Source organism: Podarcis melisellensis (genome assembly GCF_964234715.1).
Source record: "Podarcis melisellensis genome assembly, chromosome: 12".
In the NCBI taxonomy this organism is placed as follows: Eukaryota; Metazoa; Chordata; class Lepidosauria; order Squamata; family Lacertidae; genus Podarcis; species Podarcis melisellensis.
The window spans coordinates 16,441,208-16,463,656 of NC_138544.1; the positions used below are offsets into that span (position 1 = coordinate 16,441,208).

Sequence of the window (22,449 nt, forward strand, 5' to 3'; positions counted from 1 at the left end):
AGTTACATTTACACTATACTGTAGTCTATTAAGCAAGGCACCTCCTGGCTGCAGGGGCAGGAGGGGAAGAACCTCACTCCAGCATCAGCCAGCTCCAGTCCTGTGGTCAGAAGATGGGCAGCAGCAGTGGGGGGACTTCCTTCCCCTGGAAGCAGCTAGGCTGCCTGCAGCTCCACCCACGTCCTCGTAAGGAGCAATATCCACGAAGGGCAAGAAATCAATGTGCAATTGAGCGAGGTGTGCCTGTACATACTAAACTCAGAGCTGGTCTTTTTGCACCTTCTGGGGGCTCTTAGGTTGCAACTGGAGGGTTGTCTTCTACACCAGGGTTTCCCAAACTTTGGTCTCCAGCTGTTTGTGGACTACAACTCCCATCATCCCTAGTTAGCTGGACCAGTGGTCAGGGATGATGGGAATTGTAGTCCAAAAACAGCTGGAAACTCAAGTTGGGGAAACTGTTTTACACTTTTAAATTTCCTAGTGACTAAAGACACAAAGCACTAGAACTTCTCTCACCCAGTTTCTACAAACGTTAACTGGCTTTGGTAACTCACCATTTACTGTTTCTATAGACACTATATCTTCACTGGCATGTAGAAAGGAGAGGCGTCTCTCGGTTCGTTCTGGAATTTGGAGACGCAGAGAGTTTCTCCTGCTGCTTCAAGTGTCTCAGAGCCTGGCATGGAGTAAAAAGCTGACCCTTTCTCAAGCTTTCTGCACGTACTCAGTAATTTGGGAGAGACATGTTGGAGGTTGTTCATCCTGTCCAGCATGAAGTGAAAGGCACCTCCCACCTTGGATGTTTTCTGCTTTGCAATGAGCACCCAGGAAGGGAGATGATATTATTATTGTCATTGTCGTCGTCCTTGGATAAAGGGTGGTATATTTCAGTTTATATAACACCCTTTATCCAAGGATCCCATGGTGGTGTACAACATTAAGAATGTAGTTTATACAGCGTAGTAATAAAAGCATAATAAAAGCTAAAGGGACCCCTGACCATTAGGTCCAGTCGTGACCGACTCTGGGGTTGCGGCGCTCATCTCGCTTTATTGGCCAAGGGAGCCGGCGTACAGCTTCCGGGTCATGTGGCCAGCATGACTAAGCCGCTTCTGGCGAACCAGAGCAATGCACGGAAACGCCGTTTAAAGCATAATACAAAGCATAATAATACACAGTACAGTGGTACTTCTGGTTACGGACGCTTCTGGTTACGAATGCTTCAGGTTACGAGCTCTGCTAACCTGGAAGTAGCTGCTCCTAGTTGCGAACTTTGCCCCAGGATGCGAACGGAAATCGTGCGCCATAGGCCCCATTAGCGAAAGCAAGCCTCAGGATAAGAACGGTTTCAGCTTAAGAACGGACCTCCGGAACAAATTAAGTTCGTAACCAGAGGTACCTTGGCAATCATTGTGTCTGTAAACAAATTAAGGTGTGCATTGGCTCCCTACCATTCATTTGCTGGACTACAACTCCCATCATTCCTGGCCATTCATAATGCTAATATTTCAGGATCAGGCTTTTTGCACTAGCTGTAAGCTTCTATAAAGCCATAAGCTTCCATGCAGGTTGGTAAGTAAAGGTAAAGGGACCTCTGACCGTTAGGTCGACTCATGACCGACTCTGGGGTTGCGGCGCTCATCTCGCTTTGTTGGCCAAGGGAGCCAGCGTACAGCTTCCAGGTCATGTGGCCAGCATGACTAAGCCACTTCTGGCGAACCAGAGCAGCGCATGGAAACGCCGTTTACCTTCCTGCTGGAGTACCTATTTATCTACTTGCACTTTGAAGTGCTTTCGAACTGCTAGGTTGGCAGGAGCAGGGACTGAGCAACGGGAGCTCACCCCGTCGCGGGGATTCGACCCGCTGACCTTCTGATCGGCAAGTCCTAGGCTCTGTGGTTTAACCCACAGAGCCACCCGCATCCCTATGCTTGTTGGTAGTGACACACAAACACAAAATGTGATTGTGCACCTGACATCATTTCCATGCCACTTCCTTGCATTTTGCACCTGGACAGAGTTTTAACCACAAGTCTTCTGTCCTTCCTGGAAATGTTGTTGGGTTTTTTTAATTACTATTGCAAAATTATTGTGAAAAATTCACGCTGCCATTGATGCGGGTGAGCAGAAGGCAGCTGAGAATGAAAAGGAGCCTTTGCTTTGTATGGACGAAAGGGTGTGGCTTAGGAACCAGATGATGGAAAAAGAAAAATGCTCTTTGTTCTGCAGTCAGGTAAAGCAGGTGGCTTTGCTAACTAGCCTGATCTGGGATTTGGTATAAAAATGCAGTGAAAGCTTGGCTCTCGGTCAGATTTGAAGAAGTAAACCTGGAAAATATAGTAATTGCCAGTGGTTCCACTACAGCTCCGGATACGTGGAATCCACTAGTGTATAAGCTGCAAGTTTGCTTTTTTAAAAACCCTATTTTGTTTCATTGTTGTTTATAATTAGCTATTTTGATTTACTGTTAAATTAGTGCAGTTTTTAACACTTTATTGTCCTAAAAACTTCGTGTATCAGGTCCAAGCGTTGTCATTTTTCCGTAGTATAGATGTGTACAGTGCATACAAATTATAGCATTCACCCGGCGGAGGGGGTTGTGTTGGGTGGGACTGCTTTGCTAGAATAGTGTGAAAACGTGTGTAGCCAAGGGGGGCGGGGGGCAGCTGCCCCCCATAATCAGTGAAAATCAATACAAATGAGGTTCTTTCCCCCCCACAAAAGCATCTCCCCTCCCCACAAAAATCCTGGCTACGCCCATGTGTTAAAAGTGAATAGATGGGAACTGAGGGCTGTTGGATGTGGGGGGATTTTTTTTGTCAAATCTGAAAATTGGAAATTAGATTTCCCCCCCTTATAGCTGGAGGTCTAGACAAGTAAACCTCCCTCCTTGAATCTACTTTCTTCTTCCTTTTATTAGCCTGCATTAGAATTTAACCCATGTTTTAGATCGATCTTGTGAACAAAATCCATGCAAAAGAACATAGTAAATATTCACGGTGGAATCACTGCAGGCTTTTTCTTTCTGTCTTTTTTTTTTTTTAAGTCCCTGCGTAAATCGGGATTACAAAGTCTTTGTTTGCGCAAAGCAAATTGAAACACGTACACAACCCATTACAATAAGAAATGAACAGGGTGTTTCTCCTGTTCTCTGTGAATCCTGTGCAAATAGCCAGATTCCGTGCTTTTGAAATTCTTTTGAGTGCAGGTATTTCCCCAATTTTTCATCGCTCCTGGTTCCCTTTCTGGAGATGAATGAAGACAGACCAGTTTTTCAATTGAATCTTACACTGGCCCTTGCCATGACTCGCTGGCCTCCAACAGCAGTGGCTGTTCACAATTTCGTAGTCAAAAAAGCAACCTTTCAGATCAGTTACCTCCTGTCAAGAGCTAATTTTCCAGCAGTCAGGCTTTATCTAGATAAATAATTAGAGAGGGAGATGAAGACTGTCGTGCTGAGTCTGTCTGTCTGCGACACAGTTAATACAGTCAATCTCTGTGTTTTTTCATTTCTGCAGAACGCTTGCAGTGCCCGTCTCATTAAAAAAAATCTGTATAGAGGCAATGGGCAACAAAGCCAATTGCTTTGCATTTGTCTCAGATGAATTAATGACACTTCTCATGTATTTGTCAGAAGTATGCAAACAGCTGCATCTTGCATCAGGAACAGAGAAAATCCTGCCTTGGTGGCTTATTCCAAGGCCTTCTACACGGCCATGAAAAAACACCCAGTACACAGTCTATAAGAATATGTAGCACTGTATATTTTAATTTAAGCAGCAAACAAAATCAGTTAAACTTTAACATTCGCCTTTTCTGCATTGGACAAAAGAGCCTTTTTCGCTGCTATTCCCTGGGCTGAAAGCTAAATTTAGCTGGGAATCATTTAACGTGACACTAGAGAGACAGGAGAGAGATGCACACATGTACAGATATTTAATGAGTAGACACTATTGTGAAATATCTTGCACTGTAGCTGCGATTCTCTCTCTCTCTCTTTCATAGATCCCCATTCAGTCGAGCTGTATTATTGATGCAAACTCCAAGGAACATGTAGTAGTATATTGACAGGTACACATCCTCCCATGTACTGCTATCGAAAGGGTGTTTGAAAACCCTTTAGTTCTCTCTATTCCTTGGTGGTAGCTTCGGCAACATTTCCTAGTAAGATCTGGTTTTAAAAACAGATCGATATCTCGGTGCTTGTGTCTGTTGACCACTTTAAAGTATGCTTGCCCTACACAATACCTCGAGGGGGGCCTGCCACTTCCTTAGGAAACCCAGATATATTATTATTATTATTATTATTATTATTATTATTATTATTATTATTCACTGCCTAGTCCTTCAGCATACTTTATTATCTCATTCTTCCACAAATCAGAGGGCTGAAGTCTCCCCCCCCCCCGCCCCAGATCCTAAATATACTGCTTCTGCCACAGAAGACACATAATTTCCAGCCCCCTCCATTTAAGTAGCATGCGGATCCTTCGCATACGCCATGGATTATTTTAATTCTTGATTCTATGCATCGTTTTACATACAGTAGAAAAGATGTTCCAAATGAACATTTCCAACCATAATAATCATTTTTAAAATGTTCTTTTATTTGAGAAGTAGCCCTGTGGCTGGACGTCTCTGCTGCACTTCTTTTCCGTCACTGCAATCGTTCGCTGCCCTGAATCAATTTCTGCGACTCACGTTGGTATACTGAAGGGTGGGGTCCCAGCAGCAGATATGCATATGGTGGAAGGGGTGGAGAAATGTGGCTGTTCTGCCAGCCCAAAGACCATGGAGGCAGTTGCCTGCTATAATGTGGTTTTTCATTTTTTAAAAAAACAAAAACTAAACTCCTTTGCGCTTCCATATGATAGGAAAGCAAAAGGCTTTCTTTCCAATATAATGGAGCCATTAACATCTATTAATAATGCAGACAGGGTAAGTAGCTGGAGTTGGCGATCCCAAGGGGCCTCGTGAAACAGATGTGCACTGTATCTTCCCGGATTTGATGGCTGCTGGGGTCGAGGGGGTCGCTGTGGTTCCTGTTTATTTCCTCTGGCAGTGGTTTTCTAATTTAAGCACCTCTGTCTCCTGGCTACAGTAGCCTGCTGTGATGCAGAGGTGGGGAGGGAGAGAGAGAGTGGGGAGAGAGAGAGAGGGAGAAAGAGAAAGAGTAGGAGATGGGTGCCAGCACAAATTGGTAGTGCTTCTTCACAGCGCCCAAGCTGACCTCTTCCCCTCTTTTCTCCTCTTTGCCTTTTCTTCGCAGAGGCATCCGTGTCGGGGGAAGCTGAACGGGAGAGCGGCTTCTTCTTTTGTTAACGTGTTGGAAAGGTAAGCGCCTTCCTTGCTGCCGACTTGGAATACTGCTGTGTTGTGCATGCATCTTACCGGAGACGGGATATAAAGCCCCCTGGAAAACCTGTCCCATCCTGTGTCATTCGACACAATGCTGTAAGTAAGCCTGAAAATGGAGATAGCCTTATTTCTCCCCTCTTCCCCCTCCTCCTCTGGCCCACCCCCCACTTTGTCGTCTTCTTTTTCCAAACAAGACCCGGTGTTTCAGTTTGAATCTGCTCTGTTCCTGACAGCTGTTCTGAATTGACAGGGGCGTTTGGAGAGAACGGATTCCCCACCTCTTTTAGCTGTTTAGGGTTAGGGGAATGACAGCAGGCTGCCTTTTTAAAAAAGAAAGTTCCGAAAGGAAACCGTTCCATTGTATCTTTGCACTTCCTGGGATCGCGCAATCACCCACCTGCCTAAACAAAAGCTTTTGTTCCGTGTGCGCTGATTTCTAATATGCTATGTAAAGCAGCCGTGTGATTTGCATGATTTCAGGGGGCTAGGCTCAGTGTAAGGCAAAACAGCAGATGTAAATGTCTGTAGTTGGACACAGCTGGGTTGCAGCATTGTCTCGTGCGCTCGCAGTATAATGCAGAGGAATGCATTTCCGGATAGATTGTCAAGAGACATGTTTTAAAACACTACCACTGCCTTCCATCACTCATTCAGTCCCCTGCAGCAACAGAATAGCACTGGAAGTTCTGAGTTGTGCAGGGCAAATAGCATAACTTGTCTGGAACGAGAAGAGTAATTTCCCGTATTATACGGGTTGCTAAACATTGTTGCAAATAATGTGGAAAGGGAAACCCGTCTGCATTCGCTCTCTCCTCTTGTCTTAAGGCAATCTCTGCTTGCATCGAGTTCTTGGGATGTATATTGTGCATCGGGTAGCGAGAAATAATAAGGAGATGGTGGATTTCTCCATTTTCTTTAGGAGATACAGGAATTTTGTGTGTGTGTGTATGTATGCATCACCTTGTCTGTAAATTACAGCAAATTGGAACCATAAGCATGTTCTTGGGCAGTAAGTTTTTTTTTTTAAAAAAAAAGCCATTGTGGCTTTTTGTTCATTCTTCATCCATATTCCTCCTATCCCCATAAGCATTGATACATACAAACTGTCCCAATGTAAAAAGTGTCCCACTAAAAGAATTTTTAAAAATAGCCTGTATCATCAGTAAGAAATGTATTCTTTATTTTGATAAATATTTTATTTCATTTTTTAATCTGCAGACTTCTCCGTTTTTCTTAAATGAGTGAATGGGGCAATGGGGAGTTCTGATCTCTCAAAATTGAGCTTGCTTTGTTTAATTTGCAAAGTCTACCATATGCATGTGTTCATGTCTGTAACATCCCCGTAGGTTGATTTAAGTCTAAGGGTATAACAAAGAGACAAGAGAGATGCATTAATATTTTTGAAGAAAAAACTGAGGACAAAATACAACTTGGACTTCTAAAAATACATGGGTGGTATTGTAATGGAGATGTATTCTTGACAGATATGTAAGTTCGGCAATAATATTCACCTGTTTTAAAATGGTAAAGAGATCCTGTTTTATGAGTTTTGTTGATGACTGCATTGAACACCGATTCATAATCATGTACCATTTTTATTGGGAACCTTCTGTTGCACTAGGCTGGATTTGCAAGGATAATGAAAGTTAAAAATTAGATTTGTCAGGGTGACAAAACAGCAGAGTATAATAATATAGGTTATTTTCCTTTATCATAGTGGGTGAAGTCAATGCTTCAATTTATTGATGAATTCCACAGCAGGGCTTATATAGGGTGAAAATAGTTTATCAACTTTGCTACTCAGATCTGTGGGTTTTATTTTAAAAACGGGAAGGCTAAAGTTAGTTCTTCAGTTGCCATGACTAATTCTTTACCCCCTAGAATTATCCTATTGTTTCCAATGGAATGATTGCATTTGCAAAGGTCCAACTTACTGCTCCTCAGAATAAGGGGGGACTCTAAACAACTAGTGATTGCTCTATGAAAATCTTGGTTTTATTTTATGCAAAACAAATAACTTTAAACCTTACTCTGAATTCACATACATACCAATTCAGACAAGGAAGGCTGCAAAATGGATTGCTGAAGTCTTAACACAATGTCAAAACTACTAAAACTTGCAATTATATATTTTTTAAAATTTTACTTGTCTGTTGTGGCACCACCTGTCTGCAGGCAGGATACAATTCTATGTACTTCTCTGATTTGGGGATATTTATGTTTTAAGCAAGTACAAAATGGCGTACAGATTCATAGATATATATACATACATACATATATACACACAGACATATATTCTCAAACCTAAGATTTAAGGGGAGAAATGTACAAAACAGAATTATAAATTCAGTAAAGTGGTGGTGCTTGTATCTCTTGGTATTCTTGCCAAGTGTGTGGTTTTATTTTTTAAAGGAAGCAGAAGAATAAACAAATCTGGGAAATTCTCATTATGTCTGTTGGAGACACCTTTTGCTGTAAACCTACGTTCTATAGGAAACAAAGGAAAGATCCTCTTTCCTTTGTTAATATCGTTTATCATCTTTAACTCATTAGCTGCTGAAGGTGTTACTTGAAACAGTGAGCCTTTTTCCCTATCTGTAACCTTTGTAGCTGGAATATACACAAACATCGTCGTGTATAGGATTGTAGATATTAGCAGAGGATTACTAACCATAATAATAAATGCTTTACAGAGAAAATTGGAGATTAACACCCTATACCACAAAGGTCTATTACACAGATAGATAGACCTTGTTGTGTTTGGTTTCAGCTCTTGTTACTTTATGCTGGGAGAAAGAAGAGTGGAATGGAATATACTGAAGTGTCACCAAGACAAGTACTTGCACAAGAGTGATTTGAATTAGCAGTTCTTGGGAGTAGAGAGAGAGACTATTTTTTATGTTTAAGTAGTAGCAAGTGATTTTAACATTGGAGCAAACTCCATTCTTTATATGACATGCAAATAAGTTGCTTTTCAGAAATAGTGCCACAAGCTGATAGAACAAAGAAAGACAGAAATCCATTGCTTGTCTACACTGTTCTTATTTGCTTTAAAATGTAGCATATTAAGTCTCTTCGCAGATTTCTTTGTCAGATAGCATTCTTGTTGTGTGTGGCTCCCTCCTCCTGCGTCTTGAACTAGTGAGACATTGCCTCTGATGTTTAAACTTTGATTAAAAACACACACACAGAGTGAATGTTTCAATACGGTGTTTTGTTTAACCAGAATACCAACAATACTTCATGGTAATCTTGCAAAATGATCCTCAGAGAGGACTTAGGTTTTGTAATTTTTTTCTTGTGTTTGTCTCAAAGGGGGAAGAAACGCTTCAAATGAGCAGAACCAGTTTGGCTTTTAAATGCCTTTTTTAAAACATGATCGAACACTTCTGGAAAAGATTCTGATTCACAGTACCTAGTGGTCCTTTCAACAAACAGTAGTGAAGACAGGCCATAGTTTATTGTGACACCTGAATGCAGCCACTGGGTGACCCGCCGTCTTGTTGATTTGTGCAAATCTTGGCATGATTCTTCTGCACAGGCATGTTCCTGTGTTGTGTGAACCCATGCCACGAGTGTTGACCTGCAAATATAAAACAGCCATTCACAAACCAAATGCTGCACAGAGAGCTAACTTTCAACAGAGCCATGCGATGTCAAGTGATGGACATACATGTGTAAATTCAAGCCTCATTTATATAGCGCACCTCATCAGGGGTGCTTTAGGAAGCAATGCAAGCAAGAAGACAGTCCTGGGGAGTTTTCGGGCTTTCTTTCTTTTTACAGTAGGAGATCACAAAGGGAGATTGGCACCAGGGGGCTGAATGTGAGCAAAGGCTGTTACGTGAACTTTGGTTAGAATTCCATAGCCTTATCTCAACAGAAACCCAAAGGCTTCATGGGAAATATGATGTTCTGGGAGGACAAGGGATGTGGCACCAAGCCTAATTCTTAGTGAGATGTTTAGATGGGATTAGACATGTATAAGATTGTATTGTCTCGTCTGTTACACCGAATGCAAGGGGTGCTGTGCATTGAGAAATGGTGTGATTCTTCTGAGTCTATACTGTGCTAGTTGGGCGCATAGGCAGCTTCCTATGTATATCATGCACCTTTTAGTGGTGCTTACACAGGATAAAAGTGTTTCAGACTAACCATTGGGGCTGCCCCCAAACCTTCTTCCCACACTGCATTGTTCTATGCAAAGCGACTAGGGGAAAAGGTGGTTCATCATTTTGCTAACACCAGTCCCTTCTGTCACATGTGGACTTCTTATTGGATGTAGCCCACAAATCATCAGTGCCTGCTTGTCCTGTTTTGATTGATGTGTTTCAGTTTGAAGACGAGGGCTGAGCCCCAACTTTGCTAATGAAGCAATTGTAAGATTGCTTAAAAAACAAAACAAAAAAAACACTGTTTGGACTATACCATCCTTGATCATTTTTGGCCAGCCTCTAACATCACAATTTTTGGAGTGTTAGAGCAAGTTGGTGGCAACTCAACTTCAGACTTTCTTGGATGCTCCTGATTATTTAGATCTTTTCCAGTTTAGATTCAGGTCCATTTTGGGGTGAAACTGGCTTGGTGGATGCCTTACCAACTTAAAGTCTGATGGAATGAAAATGCCTTAACCAACTATATGGTGGGGACTGTGTGTCTGTTGGATTTTGGAACTCTCTGTACCTTTGAGAATGGAATCCTTCTGGGCATGAAGCAGTGTTCTCTGGTAGCTTTGATCCAATCTAGTTAGATGGTGGTGTTGATGGTCTTCTGTTGGATCACTTGGCTAATGGGATCCCTCTGGCCTCCATTTTGACCTCCGGGCTGTTTAGCATCTCCATTAAAACTGCAGAGAATGGTCATCGGGAGTTTGGGTGTTGGATGCCAGTAGTATGCTAGCAGGCCCAGCTGCATCTCCTAGGAGCCTGTAGGGATCCTCCTGAACTGGTAGCATCTAAGTTCAGTGATGGATGAGATGGAGGCTTAAAGACAGAAGAGTTTGATCCAACTGAGACAGAAGCGCATCTAATTAGTAGATATGCTGACCCAGGATTAGAAGCTCAGGGCAGCACTATCTATAAAAGACCAGGTTTGCAGTTTTGGGGTTCTCTTGAACCCAGTGGAGTTCCTAGATGACCACCGAGACAGATATGGTTGGTGGGGTGCCTGGTCAAGCATAGCACCTTGACTGTGGAACTCCATCCCAAGAGAGATTAGACCATATTCTTCTGTTGCCTTTTAGATTGTTGGTTAAGACATTTTCATTCCAGCAGACTTTAAGTCTAGTTGTTGTTGTTTTAAATAGTTTTAATTGTCTTGCTGTGACTTTTAACACTTTCTGCTTTTAAAAGTGTTTTGAGATTTTACTGTTGTAAAATCAGCCTGGGTGTGGGGGCTTGCTTGTACTGAAAAGTGGTATAAAAATGTTTTTGTAAATAACAAACAAAAATCTCTACATACACAGGCATCTGTAAATCTGTGGCCGTCTAGATATCATTGGGTGCCAGCCCCCACCCACCCCAGCCACCATGACCAATGGGAATTGTGGCCTTCCAGATGTTGCTGAACCACACCTCCCATTGGCCATATTGGCTGGGACTGATAGAGGTTGGAGCCCAACATCTGGAGGGCCTAAGTTCCCACATCCCTGTCTTATGACTTACAGGTATCAAGTGCACACAAAAACTAGGACATACAATACCTCAAAATAGCCCTGTGCAGGTATGACATAGAAAGGCAAAGAGAGCAGAAAATTATACCCTGTTACCAGAGAGGTTTTTTGTTTGTTTGTGTGTGTGTGTGTGTGTTTGTTTGTTTGTTTGTTTTGCATTTGGAGAGATGTGCTTCTGGTATGATTAGGTATTGAATTGATAACACTAAGAGGGTGAGTTGACCAGTATGAGCTGCAGGCATAGGGGTACCCTTTTCTCATAATTCTTGAATAGTTTTCTAGTAGTCTTGGAGCTAAACACAATACCATGTTGAATTCATTGTGAATTAAATGGAGTATAGAAATTTTCATAGCAAAAGTGGAGCCGGACTACAGGGCCTATCAAGTATTATGAGAGCTTTGTAATTGGATTACAATTAGCACAGGTGACTTTAGCTGTATAACAGAAGATGGGTTATATACTGAATTGCTTCTATTTTCAGTACTTATTTCCTTACCCTTTATGACAGACTTCTTCAAACTCGGCCCTCCAGAAGTTTTCGGCCTACAACTCCCATGATCCCTAGCTAGCAGGACCAGTGGTCAGGGATGATGGGAAATGTAGTCTCAAAACATCTGGAGGGCCAAGTTTGAGGAAGCCTGCCTTATGACACGGAGAGAAGTGTGACACACATGCTGCCCATTCAATTTAAAACTATCTACTGAATTCAGGGGTCAGCAAACGTTTCCAGCAGGGGGCCAGTCCACTGTCCCTCAGACCTTGTGGGGGGGCGGACTATATTTTGAAGGGGGGAAAATGAACAAATTCTATGCCCCACAAATAACCCAGAGTTGCATTTTAAATAAAAGGACACATTCTACTCATGTAAAAACACGCTGATTCCCGGACCGTCCGTGGGCCGGATTTAGAAGGCAGTCGGGCCAGATCCTTCCCCTGGGCCTTAGTTTGCCTACCCATGACTGAATCCATCTCCCAAAACAAGAGGCATTGCACTCCTAAGCATACACTAGGTACAGCTGGAGCAAGTGGTCTTTCACCCCTCTACATATTTGAACAAAGGCACTTTTGACATATTTAACTTTTTCTTTATCATCAGTCTGTCTGTCTGCAGAGCAGCGGCCTCATTTCTGTCTGCCTCTCTCTGGCGACAGTACTAGGACGAGAAAGAATTCGTTACTCCATCAAAATTAAAGGGACTTGCTGCAAATGCAACAGCCACATTCAGACAATCAATAATAATAATTTATAATAATTTATTATTTATACCCCGCCCATCTGGCTGGGCCTCCCCAGCCACTCAAATCACACAAGTGGTGTGTACTTTCTGTGAGTGGGGAAAGATGCTCGAAAGCTGCACTTGGCTATAGTTTCCCATTGTATCAGAACTGAGAAACTATGGGTAATAGCTTAGGGGCTCATTGACTAGCAAATGGTTGAACTAGTAGCATCATGACATTTAGTGGTATTTCTTTAATCGTCAAAGGGTTTAGCAAATAATTAACAAGGTTCCTGGGAGCTACTTTGTGGCCCCGGTTGAACAAAGCCTTGAACCATTCAGAAAAAAAACTACCACTATTACCACGAAGTAATACGCCCTGAGATGGTAACTAGCCTGTGTTTGGTTGGATTCATTCTGAGTGTTCTGCCACTGGCATTCCAGACTGCTTCATCACTCCAGCTCCCTAGTAAACCAAGGAACCAATTGGGCTCTGTTCCAGCTTGCTCCAACCTGTGCCCTCCAGCTGTTTTTCAGTACAACTCCCCACACAGCTGTGCTTGCTGGGGCTGATGGGATTCTAAACATCTGGAGGACATCAGCTTGGGGGAAGGCTGCTCAGTTCAGAGGGAGAGGGAACTTGGTGAGCCTATCAAGTCCCTGAATCAGCTCCCCATCCCATTGAGGCAAAGGTGGGGAACCTGACTATGACTCCCATTCTCCCTGGCCATGCTGCTTGTGGACGATGGGAGATGGAGTCTAGCAACCTTTGGAGGGCCACAGGCTCCCAACCACTCCTGTATCGTGTGTCTTCAGACCACAGGTTCTCCATCCCTGCCATAGCCTGGCAGGGTTTGCAGAACTGGGGAAAGGCTGTTTGCTCTTTTGAGCAGCCCCTATGCAAGTTCTTATAATACTCTTCCCCATGAGCAAAGGCCAGACTTAACAACCAAGGCCTGTTACTCTACCTTGGATCCCCAGCTGTTGTTGGACTACAGCTCCCATCACCCCTGACCACTGGTCCTGCTAGCTAGTGATGATGGGAGTTGTAGTTTGAGCAGTGTGGCAACAGTGTCTCTCAGACTTGGGTCTCCCGCTGTTTTTGGACTACAATTTCCATCATCCCTGACCACTGGTCTTGCTAGCTAGGGATGATGGGAGTTGTAGTCCAAAAACAGCTGGAGACCCAAGTTTGGGAAACACTGCAAGGCAAGTTGTACTTGCATAGAAGCAACATTTCAACAGCAGATACAAGAGGACATATGGTTGCCCCTGGGCCATATTGCCTGCCCCTCCCCACACAACAAAAGTCATTTTGCTGGCGATTGCTGCAACATAGCCTGTTGGCTTTGGTCCAGGGTCGTCCGTATTCTCATGCCCCTCCTCAGGCAGCATCTAAAAGGTATTCCCACCAGTTCCTTTGCAATTTGCAGGTGCACGAACTCTCTCTCGCTTTGTTTGCCTTTCTGGGTCAAACAATATGAATATTTGCTGTGGGGAGAGTTGCAGGAACGAAAAGCTAGATATCCGCAGGGTAAAAAATGGCACTGTTTGCTTTAAATCGGCTCTCTGTCTTCTTCTTTTTAAGTCAGCTAGCTAGAGGTTTTGCATTCACACTAAGCTCTCCTGTCTTTTTGTTCTCAGGGACTGGATGCTTGACTTCCCAGTCTTGTCCGTATTAAATGAGAGCTTGTAGATATCCATACAGTATATACAACAACAAATTCTTTACCTGGCTGCTGGTGTTAGGGTCGATGACTGATTCTAAAATGCATGTGGGTTACGCACAGGTGACTATCCATAGGGAACCATCTTTGGCATTAGCCACACCTATAAACAGGTTGTGCTGCCCTGGATCCATCCCGTTCATTGCTCTCTCTTCAGTCCAATCCTTTCTTTTTTTTTTCCCTTTAAGAAATGGGGTTTAAAATTGCTTTCTCTCCCCCTTTTGTTCCTTCTGTTGAAGATATTAATTATGCCTCTATTACGGCACTGCTAGGTTGTCGTGTACCGAAAAATACTTTGGCGTTTTGAACACAAAGGAAAAAATAGCATTCCCTTCAGGAAACTGCTTGCAGTACTATCAGTTAGAGGTTGGAATGCTTGGCTGTTGTATCTGCGTGGGAAGAACAAAGAAGGGAAAGTTGAATAGGTGCTGGCGCCACCTTTCCTCTCCCCCACCCCCTGTCTACTTGTGAGCAGGGCGGTGTGCTAAAAACCAGCATTCAGTGCTCAGGAGATTCTGTTTCTGCACCCAGGAAGGCTGGGTTCTGCAACCTGTGTGAATTAATGCAAAGGTGCACAGCATATCTTACTTCGGATCATTTATTCTGCCACCCACATGACAAGGGAAAATCAAAAGCGTTCCTTCAGGCTGGAAATTTTATCTAGCGACACCTCTCCTGTGAGTTCAGCAGCCATATCATCTCAAGCATGAAAGGAGCAGAAGCTTCCTTTAAGAAAAAAAGGGGAAAAAGACAACAGCAATTAAGGGATTCTGAGAAAGCACAGTTCTGCACCCAGTAGAATTTTCTGCATTCTCTCCTCCTGCCCACCCCAGCAATCTCAGCATCAAATTGCACAAAACCTTGGTATTTCCTGCTTTCTTACTGCTACTAGGTGGTCTTTCCTTCAGGGAATGGGAGATTGCCACAGAGACCTTTTTGATGATGCAAGGCTCCATTGTTTCCTACAATGCAAGCTTCTTGCGCAACTGTTTGGAGACTGGTGTCTACCTTCTCCATCACACACACACACACCCATCCTGTCAATGTGTCCGAATTGGCTTGGTCAAAGGCTCAGAATGTGAGTGTGTGGTGGTCATGGAATCTATGCTCCATTTTCAAACATTCTTACAATGGTTTATACCATAGGCTTCCCTATCCTGTTGTCCTCCAGATGTTTTAGACTACAACTCCCATCATGCTCCTGGCCATTAGCCATGCTGCCTGGGCTTGATAGGATCTGCAGGGGCATATAAAAGCCCTGCTGCTGCATCGAGCCAATCTCGTCTAGCATCTTGCCTTCTACAGTGGCTAACCAGAAGCCTCTGGAATGCCCTCAAGCTGGTTGGAGAAGGCTGGCTTATACCATCCTTGTGCTCTCACCCCTTCCTCCTGACTGACCAATGATCATACCACCATGCATTCTGCCTGTAAACTTTTAGTGTCTGCTTGGGCAGGGAGTGCCAGCAACAAACCAAAGCAGATTTTCCAAGGAACCATTGTTAACAGGTGCTAAGGAAGTCTGAAAGCTGTGAACACTAGTGTTGGGTGGTATATCAATATATCGTCCAAAACTGGCTTGAAGTCCATATTGTGAAATCCGTTGCATTATTTTTGATCTGGCAATATAATGCGAATCATGATGGGTGCCTGTGTGTTCTGCAAAAATCGCAATCTGGGGAAAAACATGAAGCCAGCCAATGCCTCTATAGACCTCCATCCTTAAGACATTGTGATATATTGCAGTGTTTAGCTGGTGAGATATCACAAAGTTGAAAACCAGATATCACCCAGCCCAAGTGAACATGTTTGTGTGTGTGCACTAGAGAAGCTAAATTCTTATTAACAAAGAGGTTGCATCTGTTTTGGCTTCACTGACACAAAACAAGAATATATTTGAAGGTATGACAGGAGCAAGCCTGTGTTACATATCTCGAAATAATTGCTTCCCATTGCTCTTCAGCCTGGTCAGAGTTCAGTGGTGTGCTTCTCCCAAGACTTGTTCCCACTTCACTTTCCCTTGTGTAGGAAATGTATGCATTTAAGTGCTTTCCTGAACTGAGGTCAGTATCTGCATATTGAGTAGCAAAGTGCCTCCACTCCCCCACAACCAGTCTCGTCCTGACTTTTTGACAGCACACGTTTTTTTAAAACTTGGAAAGAAGCTGCAAAATAATGTGCAAGAGTTGCTGCTGTCTCAGAGCCACTTTAGGAAGAGTGTTCTGTCGTCCAGGCAGTAAAATGGCACTGCTTCAGTTACAAACTGACGCCATGATGACTGCGACAAAATGTACAATGAGCCTAGGGTTCGCTGGATCTAAAAAGCGTGTTTGCACTGGTTTATTTTATTCTGACTGATCTCGATAGCCCGCTGGTGATATATGTGATTGCCGATTCTTTCCTTTCCCTCCACCAAGGCATTTAACAAATGCAAACAACTTGGGTGTAGAGGGGCGAGTGTGCAGCACGTCTCACTGTGCAGCCTTTGAGGGTTTAACTATGCGTTACATTAATGGCGTAACTTGCAGACATGTAAAGAAATGTTGAATTTTTAATCATGGATATGTGTGTGCGTGCACACACATCTGCATTGGAAACACTGTGCATGAGTAGGGGAGATTTAACACACACCCCTCCAACTGTGATCCTCATGGAAATCCCGCCCCCCCCCCATCTGCACTGCAATTAGAGACAAAAGAAATCTCTCACTGAAAGCAACTAGAATCCGCCCCACTCCCAATCACTAGTTGCAGTGCTGGGTGTGAGGAAAAGATTTCCATTGGAATCATGGCTGGAGGGGAAAGAGTTAAAGCTCTGTCTTCCACCACCCATGTCGTCCATGTACCCATGCTCCTGATGAAAATTAAGGGGAGGCATGCAAACATCTGTTTCCTGGGGCAATCCAGCCTGGGAGTTGCTATGTCCTGCTCAGGTGTCTCCTTGCTACTTGCTGTTGGATCCTGGGGTCAACACCTCTGCAGCTTTCATCATTGATGCTCCTGGCCTTAGTGTAACCTCACACGGGACAAAGGGGTCCTGGTAACTGTTTGTGGTTGGAGCCACAGCGCATATGCTCATGCAATACAGTGGTACCTCGGGTTAAGAACTTAATTCGTTCCGGAGGTCCGTTCTTAACCTGAAACTGTTCTTAACCTGAGGTACCACTTTAGCTAATGAGGCCTCCCGCTGCCGCCACGCGATTTCTGTTCTCATCCTGAAGCAAAGTTCTTAACCCGAGGTACTATTTCTGGGTTAGCAGAGTCTGTAACCTGAAGCGCCTGTAACCCGAGGTACCACTGTACATGTATTTACTCTCACACTTTGCATTTCCCCTTTGACATTTCTCTCTCTCTCTCTCTCTCTCTCTCTCTCTCTCTCTCTCTCACACACACACACACACACACACACACACACACAACACAACCTGAGCTCGGTGATTTGGGTAGGACTGGAAAAGAAAGTGGAGTGAGCTTGTTTTTATTTATCTTTGCATTTCCCGTAATTTAACTCCAGCAAGACATACGACTACCATTTCCTGTAATTCTGCCACGATTAATGGCTGCATTCAGTCTGATAAATCATCTGCCGCAATAATGGATGCGCACAGCTGCTTATAAAATGTCACTCATATATGCAATGTTTAGGGATGCAACAATTAATCTAACTGATTAATCAATTAAAAAACCTTTTCATCGATTAAAAAGCTGCTGCAGAACCTGAACGTTTTTAATACTATTTTTTTGTTGTTGCAGTTTTTCTATCTTAAGTGGCAGGTTCCCTGATATAGGTGGCGATGCTTCTTCTAACGTGTTGCTGCCTGTGGCCATAAATGCAAGCATCACTCTGACACAAAGAACTTTTTACATTAAGACTTGCTTTGATTCATATGTAAATCTTAAAAAATAAATCGAAACACGGTGATTCAGACAGGAGGTTTTTTTTAAAAAAAATTATGTGGAAGCTCTAGCCACTTTCATTGGGCTTTTAAAATTGGAATAGTTTTTCTAAATTCTCATGGTACACAAATCCATGAAGGGGGAAAAGATGTGGCTCAGTGGTAGAGCAAAAGCTCTGCATACAGATGTTGGCTACATGCACGCAGTGCCCGATTTACATACAAGCTAAACAAGTTATAGCTTAGGGCCCCACTCTCTTGGGGGCCCCAAAAAAAATTAAAGAGAAAAAAACCTGGATGTACATTTCCAAAATAGGGACGCGGGTGGCGCTGTAGGTTAAACCACAGAGCCTAGGACTTGCCGATCAGAAGGTCAGCGGTTTAAATCCCCACGAAGGGGTGAGCTCCCATTGTTCAGTCCCTGCTCCTGCCAACCTAGCAGTTTGAAAACACGACAAAGTGCAAGAAGATAAATAGGTACCGCTCCGGCAAGAAGGTAAACGGCATTTCCGTGTGCTGCTCTGGTTCGCCAGAAGCGGCTTACTCATGCTGGCCACATGACCCGGAAGCTGTACACCAGCTCCCTTGGCCAATAAAGCGAGATGAACGCTGCAACCCCAGAGTCAGCCGCGACTGGACCTAATGGTCAGGGGTCCCTTTACCTTTTACCTTTCCAAAATACTGTATAAGATAAAAAATACATACAGCAACAGTGTTTTGTGTTTTGTAGGCTCCTATGATGTAAGTAATGGGCCCCGCCTGCTAGCCTGGTCCCTAAAATATCACTGGTTTGCTCATTTCTATATATAGGGTGCCTACATTCTGCATGGACTGGCTGCATGGCATAAATTCAACACAAAAACGGCAACTTTTTGTTGTTGACAAAAGACAGCTGGACATATAAAGGGCCCCACTACCTTCAGTAGCTATGGGCCTCATCAAACCTAAATCCGGCCCTGCATGCACACTATACCTTTAAAGCATATTTCATAGAATCATAGAATTGTAGACTTGGAAGAGACCCCTAGAGTCATCTAGTCCAAACCCCTTCAATGCAGTAATCTTTTGCCCAGTGTGGGGTTTTGAACCCACAATATCAGGCTCTACTCACTGAGCTATCCGAGCTGTCGTATTTGAAGCACATTTCTCTACTCCAATAATTCTAGGTGCTGCAGTTTGTTAAGAGTTGCTGAGAGTTGTAACTCTGTGAGGGGAAACTACAGTGCCCAGAATTGTTTGAGGAAAAGAATGTGGTTCAAGTGTGCTTTCAAGGTATACACAGGTGGATGCAGCCTCAGTCTGACTGAAAACTCAGACTGAAAACTCATTGACTTGGAAAAACGCCTACCTGAGACCCAGGAAACCCACTGCCCTTGAGTGTAGATATCACTGATATGGGTGGCCAATGATCTGATTCACATGAGGCAATGTTTGTGTTTCCCTGAAAAAAACCAGTACGACTGTCGGTGGCTATCTTTGTGGTGTGATGCATTCTATGCTATGTTGTGGACATAGATGAGAGTTATTAACCCACCTTCTCTTCCTCTGCCCCTTCTCTCTCCCTTCTTAATTAAACAGCAGCATTTAACAGCAGCATTACAACTAGGGCATTGCAACAAAAGGGCGGTTTGATAACAAATCGAATGTTCACATCCCAACAGGAGCATTTGAGACTATGGTGCGGATGCATAACAGTTGGTGTGTTTCAGTGTGCAGCTCTTTTAAATCAAAGCTGAAGTATAAAAACCTCAAAAGCAAAACTGGAGGGTTTATTATTATCATTATTATAATGGTGCCACCCACTAAGAGGGCTATTGATGGAGCATCAGCCATGTTCCTACCACTCCTCAGCTCGGTCCTTGCCGAAGTTGCTTCTGCTACTACTGCAGGCAGAATTTTATGGGCAGAAGTGTATATCCATCAGTAGAAAGTGGGCAAGGTGGGGGAAACTGATTGGTTTAGAGGACAGGATGGAGGTAAGCGTTCAAATTGCTCTCGTATAAAGTGGCCCCGTCTTGGAGATGGCCCCAATATGGTACTATTCATAATGTGGCTATTCTTAACAAGAATGTGGCAGGGTGGTATTTATCAAGAGTAGAAACAGTGGAATTCTGTTCAGAACCTGATGAAGCAAGCTCCCAAATCTGTCCCCCCCCCCTATTTTTATAGGGAATTTGAAGCAGTTCTGCCTGAGCCCTTTAACAGGAGATGTGCATGGTTGAATCTGGAACATTGTTCTTGTAGTTTCTCTTCTACCACTGAGCTGTAGTATCAGCACTGTTTACTTACAGCTGTCTTGGAATTCAACCCACTAGAGATTCAGTTCTCAGTTTCAACACTCTACTTCCCATACAGTGGTACCTTGGTACTTGAATGGCTTGGCTCCCAAACAAGTCGTCTCCCAAATGCCACAAACCCAGAAGTAAGTGTTCTGGTTTTTCGGAAGCCAAATGTCCAGCGCGGCTTCCAATTGAGTGCAGGAAGCTCCTGCAGCCAATTGGAAGCCACGCTTTGGTTTTCAAACCATTTCGGGAGTCAAATGGACTCCCTGAACAGATTAAATTTGACAACCAAGGTACCACTGTGTTAGATATAGTTTGCATCCTGGGCTGTATCCGTTCCACTGTTGGACAGCTCTTGCCATCAGAATGTTCTTCCTGGCTGGACTGAATCCACACATCCCAACCAAAGCAGATTCTGAATCTTATCAGGCCAGTTATGTTGACTAGAAGAACGCACACAGGCTGTGCTGTTGGTGCCAAGTCTGTTATAGAGGCCTTTATTGAAGTGGTTTATAGCTGCCTTTGAGACGGTCAAGCCATTGGCATGGATCGGATGATTCTGCGATCACTCAGGCAAATAACTTGCTATTCAATTCAGCACTCTGGCAATTTCACCTTCACCATCCTAGAAAACTGATTGGTTACTCTGACCCTGCTGAAGTTTTGGAAACTGGGATAGGGAAAAGCAAGACTTTGAGCTACTTTTCGCTTCATGACTAGCACAGACAGAGACAGGCTGCAGAAGTTGCGGGCTCTCCCTGCTCACTAAGCCCTGCTATCTCTCCAGCTTCTGACACCTCCTCCTTCCGGTCTTCTCCCTCTGACCACTCATGGTTGTCCCACCACCATTTTCTGGGCTCTGAGCCTTTTCCCCTTGGGGATTCCCCAGCTGGTTCCTCCCACCATTCCTCTACATCCAACCAGTCCATGGCATGGTGACAATATTATTCCATACCATTCCTCACTGAAACTCCTCCTTTTCTGTGCAGCCTTATAACTCCGAGGGTGATTAACCTTAGTCAAATGATCTGTGAATCACAGAGGCAGGCACCTGGGCAAACTTAATAATAGCCTCTCCTCCAAAACCATGGCAGAGAAGCAATGGGGTGTTGGTGGTATCGCTGAGCTCCCTAGTAGTGGGATGTTCAAGGTGTACTGTTGTCCAATCCTGCCTCACTCTTCTTACCAGTGTACAAGCCAACCCTGGAGCTGGCTTTGCTTTCCATTGACTCTTAGCACTTTTAACATGTTCTGATTAACTCCATTGAAAGAACCGGTCTTTAAGCTTTGGTTGTGCTTCAGGCTTGCATCTCTCTCTCTCTCTCTCTCTCGCCAGAGATCCACGCTAAACAGGTGACAACTCACACTTCTGCAGCCAAACCATAAAATGTAGGGCAAAAACTCCCTCCCTTTTTTTCTTATTAAAGAAAAAGCCCCTGTGTACTCAGGGAAAGTTGGGAGGAGAGAGAGTGTGACATTCATGAGCTACTTCCCAGATAACAGCTGATAATAGTTCTATGGACAGACTGCTGGGAACTAAGGAGCTTAGCAGAGGCATAATGTGAGAAATCAGGTGAGTTTTAATCAGCTCAGGAGCACTGCGCAGTCCCATGGGGAGGAAATGGGAACTGGAACTGGGTAGCCTGAAACAAAAAAGCAATGAAAAATGAACCTGAGAGCAAAAGATACAAGCTTCTCTTCTGCCAAGGGAAAGCAATATGCTTGCAGTTCTGTTTAAAGCCTGCCCGAATGAACCCAGGGCAGTGAAATCTCCCGTCTGCATTGCTATTCTTTAATAGACCATTGCCTATTACTTTCTTATTTTAAGGCCCTTTCATATTGTTTTGCTTAAAAACGCATATAAAACGGACACTGGAGATCTTGGTTACAAGAGAACCAGAGAGTTATCTTGGGAATGGCTTTCAAAACCCTTGAGTCCAAATACAGAAGGATGATATATAAATCTAAATAATAATAATAATTCATAATCCAGAACAAGGAAATGGACTTAAAGGGGCTTAGCAGGATAGAAAGTGTGCTGTGGAGCAAGGGATTTGATGTGGTTCTCCCACTATCTATTCTGACAAGGTTTGCATAATTTTTCTCTGGAGTGGAGAACTGGGGATTGCAAAGAACCAAGAGGTTAATACTGTAGTCATGTACAGTCGCTTTGTGCAGATCCTACAGACTTGGGGCTTGTCTCCAAGGGACATTCTCACGGGTCTAGTTTGGTGCGTTAACACTTAGCGAGGGAAGCGGTTCCAATGTTCCCCTAAAGAAAAAAAAAGGTGCCTGCTATGGG

The 22,449-nt window shown here is 43.7% G+C and overlaps 1 long non-coding RNA gene across 10 annotated transcripts in view; it reads left to right on the forward strand.

Moving 5' to 3' along the window:
• Nucleotides 1–22,449, forward strand: part of LOC309353633 — a 99,949-nt gene that overhangs the window by 20,357 nt on the left and 57,143 nt on the right. For 9 of the 10 annotated variants that reach the window (XR_014161941.1, XR_014161942.1, XR_014161943.1 and 6 more), the window contains exon 2: nt 5,270–5,334. This is a non-coding gene — a long non-coding RNA (uncharacterized lncRNA). Of the gene's footprint in view, nt 1–5,269; nt 5,455–22,449 lie in introns of those variants that run through there. The other variant, XR_014161950.1, reaches the window with a different exon arrangement.